Genomic DNA, 16,185 nt, shown 5'->3' with positions numbered 1-16,185 from the left:
CTATCACATGATGAATATCATCCAACAAGTCACCGATCCAATGCCTACGAATTTATCATACATTGTTCTTGCTAAGTTACTACTATTGCTACTGCTGTCGTTACTGCTACAATATCACTGCTACCACTGTTACTGTTACCGTCACTACTGCTGCTATCATCAAAACTATCATACTACTGTGCTACTAATCACTTTGTTGCAGATAATTAATCTCCAGGTGCGGTTGAATTGGCAACTCAGTTGCTGATACCTTCAAATATTTTTTGGCTCCGCTTGTGTCGAATCTATAAATTTGGGTTAAATACTTACCCTCAAAAATTGTTGCGGTCCCCTATACTTGTGGGTTATCAACAACTAGTGTATCTGGTCCATCATCTTGTGTGATAATGACCTCCTCATGTGTATCTTGTCCATCAACATGGACCTCCTCATGTGTAACTTGGCCATCAAGTGGCCCTCCTCCTGTGTAACTTCACCATCATCTTGTGTGACATGAACCTCCTCCTGTGTACCTTAGCCATCATCTTGTTGTGTCAGAACAAGTTCAACATCTAACACATCATCAGGAATGGCCCTTGGCCCCCTTCTTGTTGTTCTCTCTGCTAGATTTGGCAAAATGCCAGCCTTTCTTTGATTACATCCTTTGATGTTGTGGCATGTTTCATGGTAGTATGAACATGTTATTATGATTCCATGTCTGCTCATCACCTTGGTTCCATCTTTCTTTTCAATCTCATAAGGCTGCTTTCTCCTACTCTTGTTTGAAGGCCTCCCTACTTTTTTTCATAGACAGATGGCTTGATTTCACAACCATTCATCTTCTGCCACTCATTCCTATCTCTGCAAGGCTTGATAATGGGTTTGTATGCTAGCTTGAATGCTTCTATAGTGTAACAGGAGTGCACCAAACTCTCAGGATCAATCCTCTCATGCCTGCACCATGCAATTGCATGGTGACATGGAACTCCACTAAGATCCCACCTTTAGTATGTATAGCTTTCTTCCTTCATGTCAACAATGTATGTCATGTTCCTGTTGTCAACCTGAAAGATGCCATCACCAGCCCCTGAAACCATGCATGTAGCTGACAGCTCTATATTCTTCTCAATTCTTATCCTAATTTTTGGCCATATTGAGCCAGGCCAGGTCTCTGTCTCCTTTCTTTTGTTGTAGAATCTGACCATGAGTTGTGTTTTGATCATGTCAATCATTGATCTGAGATGCATCTCCCTAGCCTCAAGAATATATTTGTTGAAAACCTCACAGTTGTTGTTCAGAAGGATATCACACTTGACCAATTCTCTTTGGAATCTACTAACCCAAGTGTTGGGTGGTAGCTGCTCAAGTCATTTGTATGCTTCTTGGCTGATGGCCTTCATTTCCTCCATGCTTTCAGCCCACAGTTCTGGTGTTGTGCTCCTTGCACACTTCCACAACTAGTTCTTAAGAACATCTCCTTTGTGTGTTTGCTGAAAATTCTGCCATATATGCCAAACACAGTGTTTGTGCGCTGCATCAGGAAAGTGCTGCCTCACTCCCTTGATCAGCCCCTTTTGCTTGTCTGACATTATAGTCCATGGCTCTGTGTTTAGAATTCCCAAGTCACTCTTCAGATTTGACAGAAACCATTTGCATGTGTCAGTGTTCTCTACCTCAACAATTGCAAAAGTTGGAGGGTAAATGCAATCATTAGGATCCATGCAACAGCACACAGTATAACACCTCCATACTTTATCTTCAGGTGGCATCTATCCAAACAAATGACAGGCCTATAGGCTTGCATGAAACCACTTTTGTATGCATCCAGAGAGAAATAACAACTTCCAAATATGCCATCACTGACACCCACATAGAAAGAACTGGCTGGGTTTGATCTTCTGAATTCTTGTGTGTAATCCCACATGCTGTTGTACTGCTCCAACTCATCTCCTTCAATGACTTTCTTCACTAGCCTCTTAGCCCTTCTGAGCTTGCTCCTTGTTGTTGTCATGTTCCAATCTTTCTGTACCACCCTTGCAAAAAAATTGTATTCATGTTTTCATCTGCTCTGAAAGAATCAACATATTTTCCAGCCATAAAAGGAGCAGTGAATGACTTAACACACCATTTCATTATGCATGTATGCTTTGGGTTGTATCTTTTGATCATGAAGCAGTTGATTCTCCCATCAAATGATGCAGACAAGGTCCAAGGGCACCCATCTTCACCAAGGTCCAAGGGCACCCATCTTCACAAATGGCATTGAGTCTTTTCCTATCATTTCTGGGGCATTTAATGTCAACTCTCTCCTGACAACTGTACTCTTTGATAGCTTTCCTCGGGAACCCAACAGATCCAAAGGTCTGGCCAACTTGAAACTGTGGTTTAGTGAGGTCTTTCTCTCTAAAACTTTTGAAATTTGGCTTCACCTTATCTTCATAAGAAGAAGGCAGACACATATCCACATCTTCAATAGGATCATCATGTTCTTCTGGCACTGCTTCACCTTTACCTTTCTCACAATCAACATTTCTGGCAAATAATTCATCATCATCTTCAAGATCAATGTCTGAATCAACAAGCTGAGGATTGTATTCTTCATCTGAACCATGGATTACTAAATCACCAACTGCATCTGTTGCATCCATGTTTAAAACCTACAGGATTTTCTGGCCCTAAACCTAAACTGAGATGGAAGATAAGTAGTTCCCGGCTGGGGTGGACTTGGTATGAAATCATCTTCTTCTGACTATGCTCCACTTTCTGACTCTGCTTCATCTTTCTCATGCTATTGATCATGCTCATGCTCTTGATCATGCTGAGGCAGCTCCTGTTCCACTTGAGGGAGCTCAGCCTGCTCCTGTTCCACTAGAGTGAGCTCAGCCTGCTCCTCTTGCTGCCGTTGTGCCTGCTCCCTTTGCTGTTGGTGTGCACTCCTTCTTTGGCCTAATGCCACTGAACCTGGCAATTGGAGGATCCTCATCCTCAGAGTGAACAGGAACAGGAGAAATAAATGATCTCATGCTCTCATCATGATCAAGGAAAATCTGTTGGAAGTGGTTACAATTCAGAGCACAATCCTTCATGTTTTCTGTCATAGTGTTGTCCCCTAACTTAATCTCTCTTAATCCATTCTTGTAGACTGTCAACCCAGGAACACACCAATAAGCCTCGATCATGCCCTAAAACGCATATCCAATTTCCTCCACTAGACTGGCAACAACATTAGGTGTCCAATTATCTATGTCACAGTAATCATATCAAATGGAGTGACCTTTGTGATAATCCCTATGCTTGCGAGCACAAAGAAAATAGCCACCATGTATGACCTCAATAGAGAAGTGGTTGCTTAAGGGTCCTGCAAAACAATCAAAGTGAAAAAAGTTCAGACATTTCAGACAAAGGCAAGTATAGAGAGGTTCAGACAGTACAGAATTCAGAATTTTTTAGAAAGAAAAGCAGAGATTCCTGGCCTCCAATTAACAAATGTATGATCGTACAGGTCATAAAGCAACCACTTTTGGTAAATTAGAGCTGATGTAATTGCAAATTAAAACAATTATGCACACCAAGTGAACTCTCACACTATAATCAACCTTTACTTCTTAAACCCTAGGCCCCTAGACCCATGACAAATTGGGGGACACTAGTAGAAAAGGGGGCAACGGTCCAGGCCGGGTCAGCCCATTAATCCCGGTTCAATCCAGAACCGAGACCAATGGGGGCATTGGACCCGGTTCGTTAGCCCCGGGGGCCGGCCGCGCCACGTGAGCCATTGGTCCCAGTTCGTCTGGACCTTTTGGTCTCGGTTGGTGGGACGAACCGGGACCAATGTGCCTTGCTCCTGGCCCACCACCATTTGTCCCGGTTGGTGGCCTGAACCAGGACCAAAGTCTTCCCTTTAGTCCCGGTTCAAGCCACGAACCGGGACCAATTAGTTGCTGATATATACCCCACGAGCAGAGCACTCTCACTGCTCTGTTTTTCGTGGTCGGCGAGGAGAAAGCTTTGTGGTGCTCTAGCTCACCTACTATGCACACGAGGTGTTCGATGGAATGCCCGAGCCACACTACTTAAGCTTTCTCCTCTCCAAGCTCCATTTTTCTCAATATTTGTCTAGGTTTAGCGGTCTGTCACATCCCGTCCCCGTCTTCACCGTCGTCGATTGCCCGCGCCGATCTCGTCGCCGGCATCACCGTGGTGAGCCTCTTGTTCTTATCTTCTTTCTAAAAGGAAAAAAAACTCTTACTTGTATGTTTATATAGATACTTGTATAATTTTCTTACTTTTATTATTGCATCTTATATAGTGCGATGGTTTTGGTATCCGCCCCCATCGGCCCTCGTCCTGTCTATGATTCAGATGTGGTATATATTATCTTTTCATAACTATTGGTTCATTTATTGTTTATGACAATTATGCCGACCAACGTGACATAGATTTTATTTATCTAGGAGGTTGTTGAACCGGAAATTCCAACCGACCCTATTGTCGAGAGGTTAAATTTAGTTGAAGAAGAAAATAATTTGTTGAAGGAAAAAATTAGAAAAATTGAGGAGGAGAAGATGATATTGGAGTTGCATGTTTCGGATGTCATCGATGATCACAAGATCAAGATGGATGCAATGCGCTTGAAGATTAAAAAGATTAGAAAATATGACATTCATACCGAGGCTTGGTATCATTATGCCGTTGGATCAGTTGTTACATTGGTTGCGATTATGATCGCATTTGTTTTCGCATTGAAATGTTTTACATAGTTTCAGTGTATGGTTTAATTAATTTAGATGCTCTGCAGAGCTTTATGTTGTTAGATGAGAACTATGTATGTACTTTGGTTTTAATGTGATGATGAACTTCTATTAATTTGGTCACTTAATTATCTATTCATGATGTTCTGTAATGATTTTTGACACACTTAATTATATATAATGCACGCAGATGAACCAGCAATGGATGTACGGTTCAAGACACACCTCCGAGTACATTAAGGGCGTGCATGATTTTCTCGAAGTGGCTGAGGCAAACAAGCAGAATGGTTTTATGTGTTGTCCATGCCCTATATGTGGGAATACGAAGTCTTACTCTGACCGGAAAATCCTCCACACCCACCTGCTTTACAAGGGTTTCATGGCACACTATAATGTTTGGACGAGGCACGGAGAAATAGGGGTTATGATGGAAGACGGTGAAGAAGAAGAGTACGATGACAACTATGTGCCCCCTGAATACGGTGATGCTACTGAACATCAAGAGGAACCAGACGATGTGCATGATGATGCTGCAACGGGTGAAGCTGCTGAAGATCAAGAGGAACCAGACGATGTGCCCGATGATGATGATCTCCGTCGGGTCATTGTCGATGCAAGGACGCAATGCGAAAGTCAAAAGGAGAAGCTGAAGTTCGATTGCATGTTAGAGGACCACAAAAAAGGGTTGTACCCCAATTGCGAAGATGGCAACACAAAGCTCGGTACCGTACTGGAATTGCTGGAGTGGAAGGCAGAGAATGCTGTGCCTGACAAAGGATTTGAGAAGCTACTGAAAATATTGAAGAAGAAGCTTCCAAAGGATAACGAATTACCCGACAGTACATACGCAGCAAAGAAGGTCGTATGCCCTCTAGGATTGGAGGTGCAAAATATACATGCATGCCCTAATGACTGCATCCTCTTCCGCGGTGCGTACAAGGATCTGAACGCATGCCCGGTATGCGGTGCATTACGGTATAAGATCAGACGAGATGACCCTGGTGATGTTGACGGCGAGCCCCCCGGGAAGAGGGTTCCTGCGAAGGTGATGTGGTATGCTCCTATAATACCACGGTTGAAACATCTGTTCAGAAATGGAGAGCATGCCAAGTTGATGCGATGGCACAGTGAGGACCGTAAGAAAGACAGGAAGTTGAGAGCACCCGCTGACGGGTCGCAGTGGAGAAAAATCGAGAGAAAGTACTGGGATGAGTTTGTAAGTGAGCCAAGGAACATATGGTTTGCTTTAAGTGCAGATGGCATTAATCCTTTTGGGGAGCAAAGCAGCAATCACAGCACCTGGCCCGTGACTCTATGTATGTATAACCTTCCTCCTTGGATGTGCATGAAGCGGATGTTCATGATGATGCCAGTTCTCATCCAAGGCCCTAAGCAACCCGGCAATGACATTGATGTGTACCTAAGGCCATTAGTTGAAGAACTTTTACAGCTGTGGAATGGAAACGGTGTACGTACGTGGGATGAGCACAAACAGGAGGAATTTAACCTAAAGGCGTTGTTGTTCGTGACCATCAATGATTGGCCCGCTCTCAGTAACCTTTCAGGATAGACAAACAAGGGATACCACGCATGCACGCACTGTTTACTTGACACCGATAGTATATACCTGGCAAGCTGCAGGAAGAATGTGTACCTGGGCCATCGTCGATTTCTTCCGACCAACCATCAATGTCGAAAGAAAGGCAAGCATTTCAAAGGCGAGGCAGATCACCGGAAGAAGCCCGCCATGCGTACCAGTGATCACGTACTTGCTATGGTCAATGATTTACACGTAATCTTTGGAAAGGGTCCCGGCGGACTAGCTGTTCCGAGTGACGCTGGGGGACACGCACCCATGTGGAAGAAGAAATCTATATTTTGGGACCTACCCTACTGGAAAGACCTAGAGGTCCGCTCTTCGATCGACGTGATGCACGTGACGAAGAATCATTGCGTGAACCTGCTAGGCTTCTTGGGCGTGTATGGGAAGACAAAAGATACAGCTGAGGCACGGGAGGACCTGCAAGGTTTGCACGAAAAAGACGGCATGCCTCCAAAGCAGTATGAAGGTCCTGCCAGCTATGCTCTTACCAAAGAAGAGAAGGAAATCTTCTTTGAATGCCTACTTAGTATGAAGGTCCCGACTGGCTTCTCGTCGAATATAAAAGGAATAATAAATATGGCAGAGAAAAAGTTTCAGAATCTAAAGTCTCATGACTGCCACGTGATTATGACGCAACTGCTTCCGGTTGCATTGAGGGGGCTTCTACCAGAAAACGTCCGATTAGCCATTGTGAAGCTATGTGCATTCCTCAATGCAATCTCTTAGAAGGTGATCGATCCAGAAATCATACCAAGGCTAAGGAGTGATGTGGTGCAATGTCTTGTAAGTTTCGATCTGGTGTTCCCACCATCCTTCTTCAATATCATGACGCACGTCCTAGTTCATCTAGTTGACGAGATTGTCATTCTGGGCCCCGTGTTTCTACACAATATGTACCCCTTTGAGAGGTTCATGGGAGTCCTAAAGAAATATGTCCGTAACCGCGCTAGGCCAGAAGGAAGCATCTCCATGGGCCATCAAACAGAGGATGTCATCGGGTTTTGTGTTGACTTCATTCCTGGCCTTAAGAAGATAGGTCTCCCTAAATCGCAGTATGAGGGGAGACTGACTGGAAAAGGCACGCTTGGAAGGGACTCAATAATATGCAGGGACGGATATTCTTGGTCTCAAGCACACTACACAGTTCTACAGAACTCTACCTTGGTGACCCCGTATGTTGATGAACACAAGAACAGTCTGCGCTCCAAACACCCGGAGCAGTGCGACGACTGGATTACATGTCAACACATCAGGACTTTCAGTAGTTGGTTGGAAGCACGTATCAGAGGTGACAACACTGTTTGTGATGAGTTGTACTTGTTATCCAGGGGACCATCTTTGACTATTACGATTTGGAAAGGATACGAGATAAATGGGAATACATTTTACACGATTGACCAAGATCAAAAGAGCACCAACCAAAACAGCGGTGTCCACTTTGATGCAACAACCGAGAGGGGAAAGGCCACATATTATGGTTACATAGTGGACATATGGGAACTTGACTACGGACACGATTTTAAGGTCCCTTTGTTTAAGTGCAAATGGGTCAATCTGTCAGGAGGCGGGGTACATGTAGACCCACAGTACGGAATGACAACAGTGGATCTGGAAAAACTTGGGTACACTGACGAACCGTTCTTCCTAGCCAATGATGTGGCACAGGTTATCTATGTGAAGGACATGTCTACCAGACCGAGAAAGAGAAAAGATAAGGAGGCGAATACATCATACGATGAGCCAAAGCGCCACATAGTTCTTTCAGGAAAAAGGGACATCGTGGGAGTGGAGGACAAGACAGACATGTCTGAAGATTATGAAAAGTTTTATGAAATTCCTCCCTTTAAAGTCAAGGCTGACCCCAGCATCCTAATAAACGATGAAGATTATCCATGGTTACGGCGCAATAAGCAAATGACACAAGCGAAGAAAAAGTGAAGACTTTCTCCCGCAACTATTATGATGATACAATGCCAACTTTGTAACTGACGAGTATGATACCATTGTCCGTTTTGTACATGCACATGCTATGTGTGGGTCAATTTATGATACCATGCCAACTTTCAACTTTTTCAGAGTTCATTTGAAATGCTTTAATGTCTTATGGTTCGGCCCTCGTAATAATTAAAAATAGCAACAATAAGTATTTTGTTGTAAGTAGAAACAAAAAAAGCAAAAACACAAGAAAGTGTTTTCAAATTTGAAAAGTAATGGCACTAACAGAAAGTTTATAATTTTCCTAAAACTAAAAGCAAAAAGAATTAAAAAATAAATAAAAAACAAAAGAAAATAAATAATGTAGAAAACAAAACAAAAAAAACAACAATAAGTATTTTGTTGTAAGTAGAAACAAAATAAAATAAATAAAGCAAGAAAGAAAACAAAAAAGTGTTTTCAAATTTGAAAAGTAATGGCACTAACAGAAAGTTTATAATTTTCCTAAAACTAAAAGCAAAATGAATCAAAAAATAAAGCAAAAAACAAAAGAAAATAAATAATGCAGAAAACAAAACAAAAAAATGGAAAAAAATAAAAATAGCAACAATAAGTAAAGAAAACAAAAAACAAAAAAAATGCCACCTACTGGGCCCACACGGCCTGAATACGACTTGAATCCCTACTTTGGGCCAGGATTCATGCCCGCAGTAGGCCCAGAAGGCCCATCAGGCAAAGCAGTAGAAACTAGGCCCGTAAGCCTGCAATGGAGAGGAGCTCGAGAGGGGTGTGGCAGTGGGGCTTATAAACCACTGTGTGCCCCTCTCAACTAGCGAGATGGGACTAAACTTTGGCCCCGAGGCGGGTAGCACAGAGGCCTTTGGTCCCGGTTGGTGGCACCAACCGGGACTAAAGGGGGAGGCATTAGTCTCGGTTGGTGCCACCAACCGGGACTAAAGGCCGCAGCTTCCCGCCCTTTGGGCTGCCGAAAAGAGGCCTTTGGTCCCGGTTGGTGGCACCAACCGGGACTAAAGGGTGCATTAGTCCCGGTTCGTGTCACGAACCGGGACCAATGCTCCTTGTATATAAGTAGCACTTCACAGTTTTGCAGAGTTCATCGCCACCAGTTGCCCCCCGACGACGCCGAGCACATCGTCGCTGCCAGGCTGCCCCGACGCCGCCCGCCGCCCCCGCCGTCGCGGTCGCCGTCGCCCGCGCCCGTCGTCGTCGCCGGCCTCCCCGAGCCCACGCCGGCCTCCCCGAGCCCACGCCCGCCGTCGTCGTCGCCAGGCTGCCCCGTCGCCGTCGCCCGCCCCCGGCGCCGCCACCGCTGTGAGCCGCCGCGCCGCACCGGCTCTGTTTTTTTTTCATTTTTATTAGTTTAATTTTTTTGTTCATATATATATATAATGTATATGTGTATGTATATGGCTATGTGTATGTAGATGTTCAAAAATTGTTCAGAGCGTGTTTTTGTTCATATATGTATTTTTTGTTCATATGTGTATTAATGTTTTCATATATGCAAAAGATAGATCTTTAGAAAAGTTAGGTTTTTTTCTGTTCATAGATTTTTTTTGGTGATATTAATTATTGTAGAATATGCAAATGTTTGTATATTCATATGAACAATGCATTAGGCAAAACCTTTGTTTTTTTCGAAATTTTCTATTTGAACATTTTTTTTAAAACAAGCAATACTAAAAGAATGAGAGGAAAAAGGAAAATAAGAAGAGGAAGAAAGGAGAAAAAGAGGAGAGGAAGAAGAGGAGAAATAAATAAGAAGAGGAAAAAAGAAGAAAAAGAAGAGGAGAAGAAGAAAGGAATAGAGGAGAAAGAAGAAAAAATAGAAGAAAAAAATTCTATTTTTTCTTCTTCTCCTCTTTTTTTTCTTCTTATTTTTCTTCTTCTTCTTCCTTCTTCCTTCTTTCTCTTTTCTTCCTTTTCCTTAATTGTTTTCCTTTCTCGATACCCCCTCCCCGATAACTCTCGAGGACACCCAAACCCTAGAGAGAAAACGATGTTGGTCTCCTACCCCCTCCCGCCGCGCCCCTACCCGACAAATTAACTCTCTCGAGGCCACCCAAATTTATCAAGTTAAAAGAGCGTTGTCGTCGAGGGCCACCCCAAACCCTTGAAGCGTTGTGTCGAGGCGACCCCAAACCCTAGAGAAGCAGCGTCGAGGCCACTAACATGATTCCTTATTGTGATTAGCTAGCTAGTTCTATGTTTGCCACTAATATATATATATATATATATATATATATATATATATATATCCATCTGTACCATGTTTGAATGATAATTGACATGTTGTAAATATTTGTAGAAACTATGGAGCACACCCGAGACGAAGAAGCAGAAGCGATATTGAGGGACATAATCTCAAATGGAAGGGATGAAGTTGCGTCATTTCTCCTCGACACCATTGTTGGTCAGCTGGAAGAACGGGGTGAAGAAGAGGGCTATGTTCATGATGGCTTCGGCCCATTAATGCCGGTACAAGAACAGGACTATGTTCATGATGGCTCCGGTGACACAATGGAGGAACAAGAAGGAGACCGTGCTGACTGCTCCGGTGACCGAACCGAGCCCGACCAGGTATATATATATTAGTTAAGCCCGTGCTGACTAGTTAATTGATGCTTCCATTGTTTTGGTATATGTACACATATTAATTACTCTCGTCTTTCTTCCTTATAATTTCTAGCCCTCCGGATCGAGCACAACTTCGGTAAGGAGACGAGGCCCGAAGAAAAAGTTGAGCTCGGATGAAAAGTTTGAGATCATAGAAATCGCGCCTGACGGCGAACCGATTGAACCCATCCGGACAAGGAAGGCATTTTCTTCTCAGTGCGGGGTTCTTGTTAGGGACAAGATCCCGATCAGCATCCAGCAATGGTATAAGCCTAAGGAGGAAGATGCTCCAGTGTCTTATGTCAATGATATGCAGAAAGAAGATCTTTGGACTCAGCTGAAGGCAAATTTCACCCTGCCCACAGAGGAGGATCCGGAGAAGCCAGTTAAAGAGGAATTAATCAAGTCGTGTGCTCTTAAGAAGATGGCAGCTCTAATGAGGAGGTGGAGGAAAGAGCTCAACCAGTTTGTCAAAGATAAAAAGACACCAGAATTCATCGGCAAATATGAGAAGATCAAAGATCACTGGCCCGCATTTGTGGCCCACAAGACATCGGAAAAGAGTAAGAAGATGTCGGAGACAAACAAGAAAAATGCTGTGAAGAAGACGCTTCACCATCGCACGGGGTCAGGTGGCTACCTGCAAGCCCGGCCTAAGTGGTCCAAGGCTGAGAATGATCTGCTTGAAAAAGGGATCGAACCAGAGACAATGAGATGGCCAGTCCGTTGCCGGACTTGGTTCTTCGGGTCTGGCCGAACCTTGGACCCTGCAATAGGGTTTTGCCAGTGGACGGACGAGAAACTGGAAATACCAGTCAAGAACCTTTGACACTATATCGATGCAGCGCAGCGAGGGACGTTCCTTCCAAACAGGGAGAAGGACGAGCTCACAATGGCCCTTGGGAATCCTGAGCACCTTGGACGGACACGAGGCACGCCAGGCTCCATTCCGTGGAAGGTTGGTTTTCTGGACGCAGGGGGTTACAAAACCCACGAGAGGAGGAAGAAACTGGAGCAGGACCAACTGCAGGCGCTGCACGAAAGGGTAATGGGGCTAGAGGATCGAGAAGAGGAACAAGAAGCAGCAGATCGCAGCAAACGACCTACCAAAGCTTCCCCCGAAACTACCCCGCCATCTCAGCCGAGAAGCAGCGTGGCTTCCACCGAGCTGCTTCAGCCGGAGCATGTCTTGACGGCTCCTGCCAGCTATCCCATGGATGGTATCATGGAGTCTCAAAATTGCCACATGATGGCGCGATGGATGACTTTCAAGGTCAAGGCGGCTGTTGGCCAAGTTTATCCTAGTGGACCCGGCACAACTTATCACTGGCAGCCGATTCCAAAAGGATATGCTAAGGTGATGGTGGATGAAATAACGGAGGGATTTGAGGACCTCGTTCTTGACCACCCTACTGGTGAAGGGGAGACTAGGCTGGGTTCTGCTCTGAAGACTCCATGCCTATGGAAGAAGGAGCTCATCAACCTTTTGAACTGGACGCCTCCGCCTCCTCCTGCTCCGGCGAGTCAGGGCACTCCGCCTCCTCCACCGCCTCCTCCTCCGGCGAGTGACGATCAGGACACGCGTGGCGGCACTCCGCCTCCTTCTCCGGCGCATGGCGGCACTCCGCCTCCTTCTCCGCCTGCGCCGGCGCTCCCGAGCAGCCAGCAACATCCTCCTTCTCCGCCTCGCCAGCAAGAGCGGAAGAGACCCGCCGCCACCCCGGCTGCTCCGGTGCGTCGTACTCCTTCTCCTCCGCCTCGTAGGCAAGCACGAAAGAAGACAGAAGCCGCAGCCGCTCCGTCTGCTCCGGCGTCTAGCAGCACAACCAGAGGCGGAGGCAATACAAATACGGTCCATCATCTCTCAAGCCTCTAGAGAAGTTACCGTACGAGAGGTCCGAGGAGGAAAACGATACGATTGTGTGGACCCACATGAAGGAGTTCTTTGAAGGGGTGAAAGCAAAGAGACATCCACCTCCGGAGGAGAAGGTAGATCCAGTGAAAGCAAAGCGCACTCTCGACGCCCTGAGGAAACCACCAAAGTCTCCGCCGAGAACCAACTATGAGCGCATTACTGAACAAACATATCTCCAAGCCCAGCGGTCGGGAACTACTGTCAGTGCTAAAAGGTCAAAAGAACGATCAAAGGGGAAAAAAATTGCCCAGCTCGGCGAACAAGCACAGCAATCGTGCCCCCCACTCAATGTGTCTAATGCTCCAGGGATGGTGGCCGGTTATGGCAATCTTGATGATTACCTGCCTGACGATGCACTTCCTGATTTCTTGGAGGTGGACGGACACAGATACGACTACGGGAAGCCTCTCGTCAAAGATGAAAAATCTCTCACAACAATGATGCGAAGATTCCATAATTGGTACATGGAAACCTGCAGAGAGTCTGAGGGTAAGAATGCTTTGTATCTGCATATTAAAGAGGAGCACGATCTCGTTGCAAATGATCTGTTGACTGTTCCATTTGAGGAGTTCTTCGAGTTCTTCAATCAAAAGGCCCTCGATAAATTAATGGTCTTTTGCTACTGCCTGTAAGTACTATTTCTGTCATTAAGTCTCTATATATAGCTCGGCTCTTTCATTGCATGTATTTATAATTAATTATCCTCAATATATATATTATGCAGATTGAAGATCGTCGAGTGCAAAAAACAAGAAATTTATGATATTGGGTTCATTAACACAAATATCATAGATGTATTTCTGGTTGAAAAGAACGTCAAAGAGGCCGAGGACAACTTGCTACAATCGTTGATCAAAAACCAAAACAAAGATACCATACTCTTTCCTTACAACGGCCCGTGAGTGTTACTGTCGTGTGCATATTCGGTTTCCCTTATTACTCAAGCGAGCTTATAGTAATGTAATTGATGAGTTATGCATGTGTGCGCAGGTACCACTATATTCTTCTGGAGATTAAGCTTGAGCGTGGACTAGTAACCGTCTTAGACTCGAGACGGAAAGATCCCAAATCCTATGCGGACATCACTGAAATGCTCAGCAAGTAAATTCAATCAATCATTATCGCACCATATCGGCAACTTTTTGTTCATTTCCTGATATCTCAAGTAATAATAATAATTTTCTTTGTCTTGCGGGGTTTGGAAACAGTTCACCGCAGAAGCTCCGGGACTGCCGAAGGAGCTGACATATAAATGGCCGAAAGTAAGTACTACTGGCTAGCTAGTTGCGCGCATCTCCCGTTGATTCTATAGCTATACTTTCATCAATGCCATTTATAATGCTTCATTATCAGTTTGATTGACCTCTATTTCTCGTAAAGTGCTTGTGGCAGGAGGAAGGAAATGATTTCTGTGGATACTACGTGTGCGAGTTCATCCACACCGCGACTTTGAAAAACAAGCGGGGCTACTCTCAAAGACAATATGAAGTGCGTAAGCAATAATATTCACAATTTCATTTTATTACACCATCATTTCTGTTGAGTTTCATTCATATATATGTATTAATTAACCCCCTTCTTCAAATTAGACGTGGCAGATGCGAAATGAACTCCTAGAACCAGATCGCATGAAAGCAATTCAAGAGGAATTGGCGGGATTCTTTCTTGACCACGTCATCAATAAAGCCGGAGAATACCATGTGGAAATTGATTTCAAATGCTAGGGGTTTGTAATTAAGAGATCTTATACATATTGTACATGTATGTAGCCAGTAGCGTCGGATACATGATACGAAAACTTGTTGTTCGACCAATCTCTCGAAGAAGGAGAGGTCGATCGATCACTTCTCTCGGTATGCATGACGAACTTCTGTACTGAATGCTTCTCTCGATCACTTATGTATATATAGTACGTAGCGTCGACCAAGCACGAACATAAGAGAGGACACTTCTCTCTATTAATTAGCTAGCTAACACAATATATGAAACACCTAAATTAACCCCCCAAAACCCCCAACCTCCCCTCCTTTCAAAAAAAACAAAAACCCCAGCCAATGGAATGCTGACGCATGGATGCCTTTTGGTCCCGGTTGGAGCCACCAACCGGGACCAAAGGCCACCTGACTGGGCTCGGCGCACAGGGCCACGTGGAGGCACATTGGTCCCGGTTCTGGTTTGAACCGGGACTAATGGGTGGAGGTATTAGTAACGGCCCATTAGTCCCGGTTCATGAACCGGGACTAAAGGCCCTTACGAACCGGGTCTATTAGGTGTTTTTCTACTAGTGGGAGAAAGAACCCTAACCACTCCAAGTCTCTACAAACACTAGAACAACTGTGAACACCCCATCCTAACACAAGACGCAACCCTATTTTTGGCCTGCCACTAAGTTCATCAAGAACTGCTAAAACCCTACCACCCACACCCAATCCGTTAGAAAGTACAACAAAATCCCAAACCCTAGCTCGTACGCGCAACTGATCCCACCAGGAACTCTTTACCGGAGCTAAATTATACAGATCGAGCACCGGAGCTGCTGGCGACGGCGACGTACTGTACATGGGCGGCGAGGCATCATCATGACGACACATAGGAGCAAGAGGGACGTTGCGCAGGCCCCTCCCGAACGGCGCGAATGGCGGCAGCTCAGCGTCCAACGACGTGCTCATCGAGCCGTCGTCGACGCCAACGAGCTCGAGGACCTCGGCAGCGGCGACGAGCAGAGAGGGTGTGGGAGGATAGGGAGACAGCGAGCGGGTGCGGGAGGAGAGGGAGAGAGGAGCTAGTGCGGTCTGAGCAGGTGGGCTGGTTTAATGGTCATGCCGTTTTGCAAAAAAAGACGGATGGACTAGTATTCACCGAAGGCACGACCAGGTGGCGGTCAAAGTTGAAGGAATTTGACTTTTCAAAAGAAAATAGAGTGTGTATTGTTTTTTTATTGTTTGATGATCTGATGAGCCTTTCTTGATGTGATTTTATGTTATCCGCTAAGAAACTCATATTTACGTGAGGAAATTTCTACGTCGATAGCTGCATGTACTATATTGGTGCTACAGTATCACATGGTGGCGTTTTTTTCTCGATGTGATGAGAGAGTGCGCATGATTGATATGTTTTTATATGTCGGTTGCTACTGATTGATTTGAAAAAGGATTGGCTCCATAATTGAATACCTCAATCGAATTCAAGAGCTTCAAAATTAGGGAACAAAAGTGACTTAATGGGTGAGCTCATTGAGTAATTGTTGACCTGGTCAAAATTGAGCGACTCGATTTAAATTGAAGAACTCAATTAATTGTGTGGCCTTAGAAATTAGAAAGCACGGTGTATCGTATAAAAGAACTAAATGAGGGAGCTTTAAGAAA

The 16,185-nt window shown here is 44.9% G+C and overlaps 1 pseudogene; it reads right to left on the bottom strand.

The window, feature by feature from the left end:
• Window positions 1–2,858: 2,858 nt before the first annotated feature.
• The window catches only part of LOC123115223 (expansin-A7-like), a 32,708-nt pseudogene continuing 19,381 nt past the window's right edge, over window positions 2,859–16,185 (bottom strand).

This window comes from Triticum aestivum, chromosome 5B (genome assembly GCF_018294505.1).
Source record: "Triticum aestivum cultivar Chinese Spring chromosome 5B, IWGSC CS RefSeq v2.1, whole genome shotgun sequence".
NCBI lineage: Eukaryota > Viridiplantae > Streptophyta > Magnoliopsida > Poales > Poaceae > Triticum > Triticum aestivum.
This window is presented reverse-complemented; position numbering and strand designations above follow the sequence as displayed.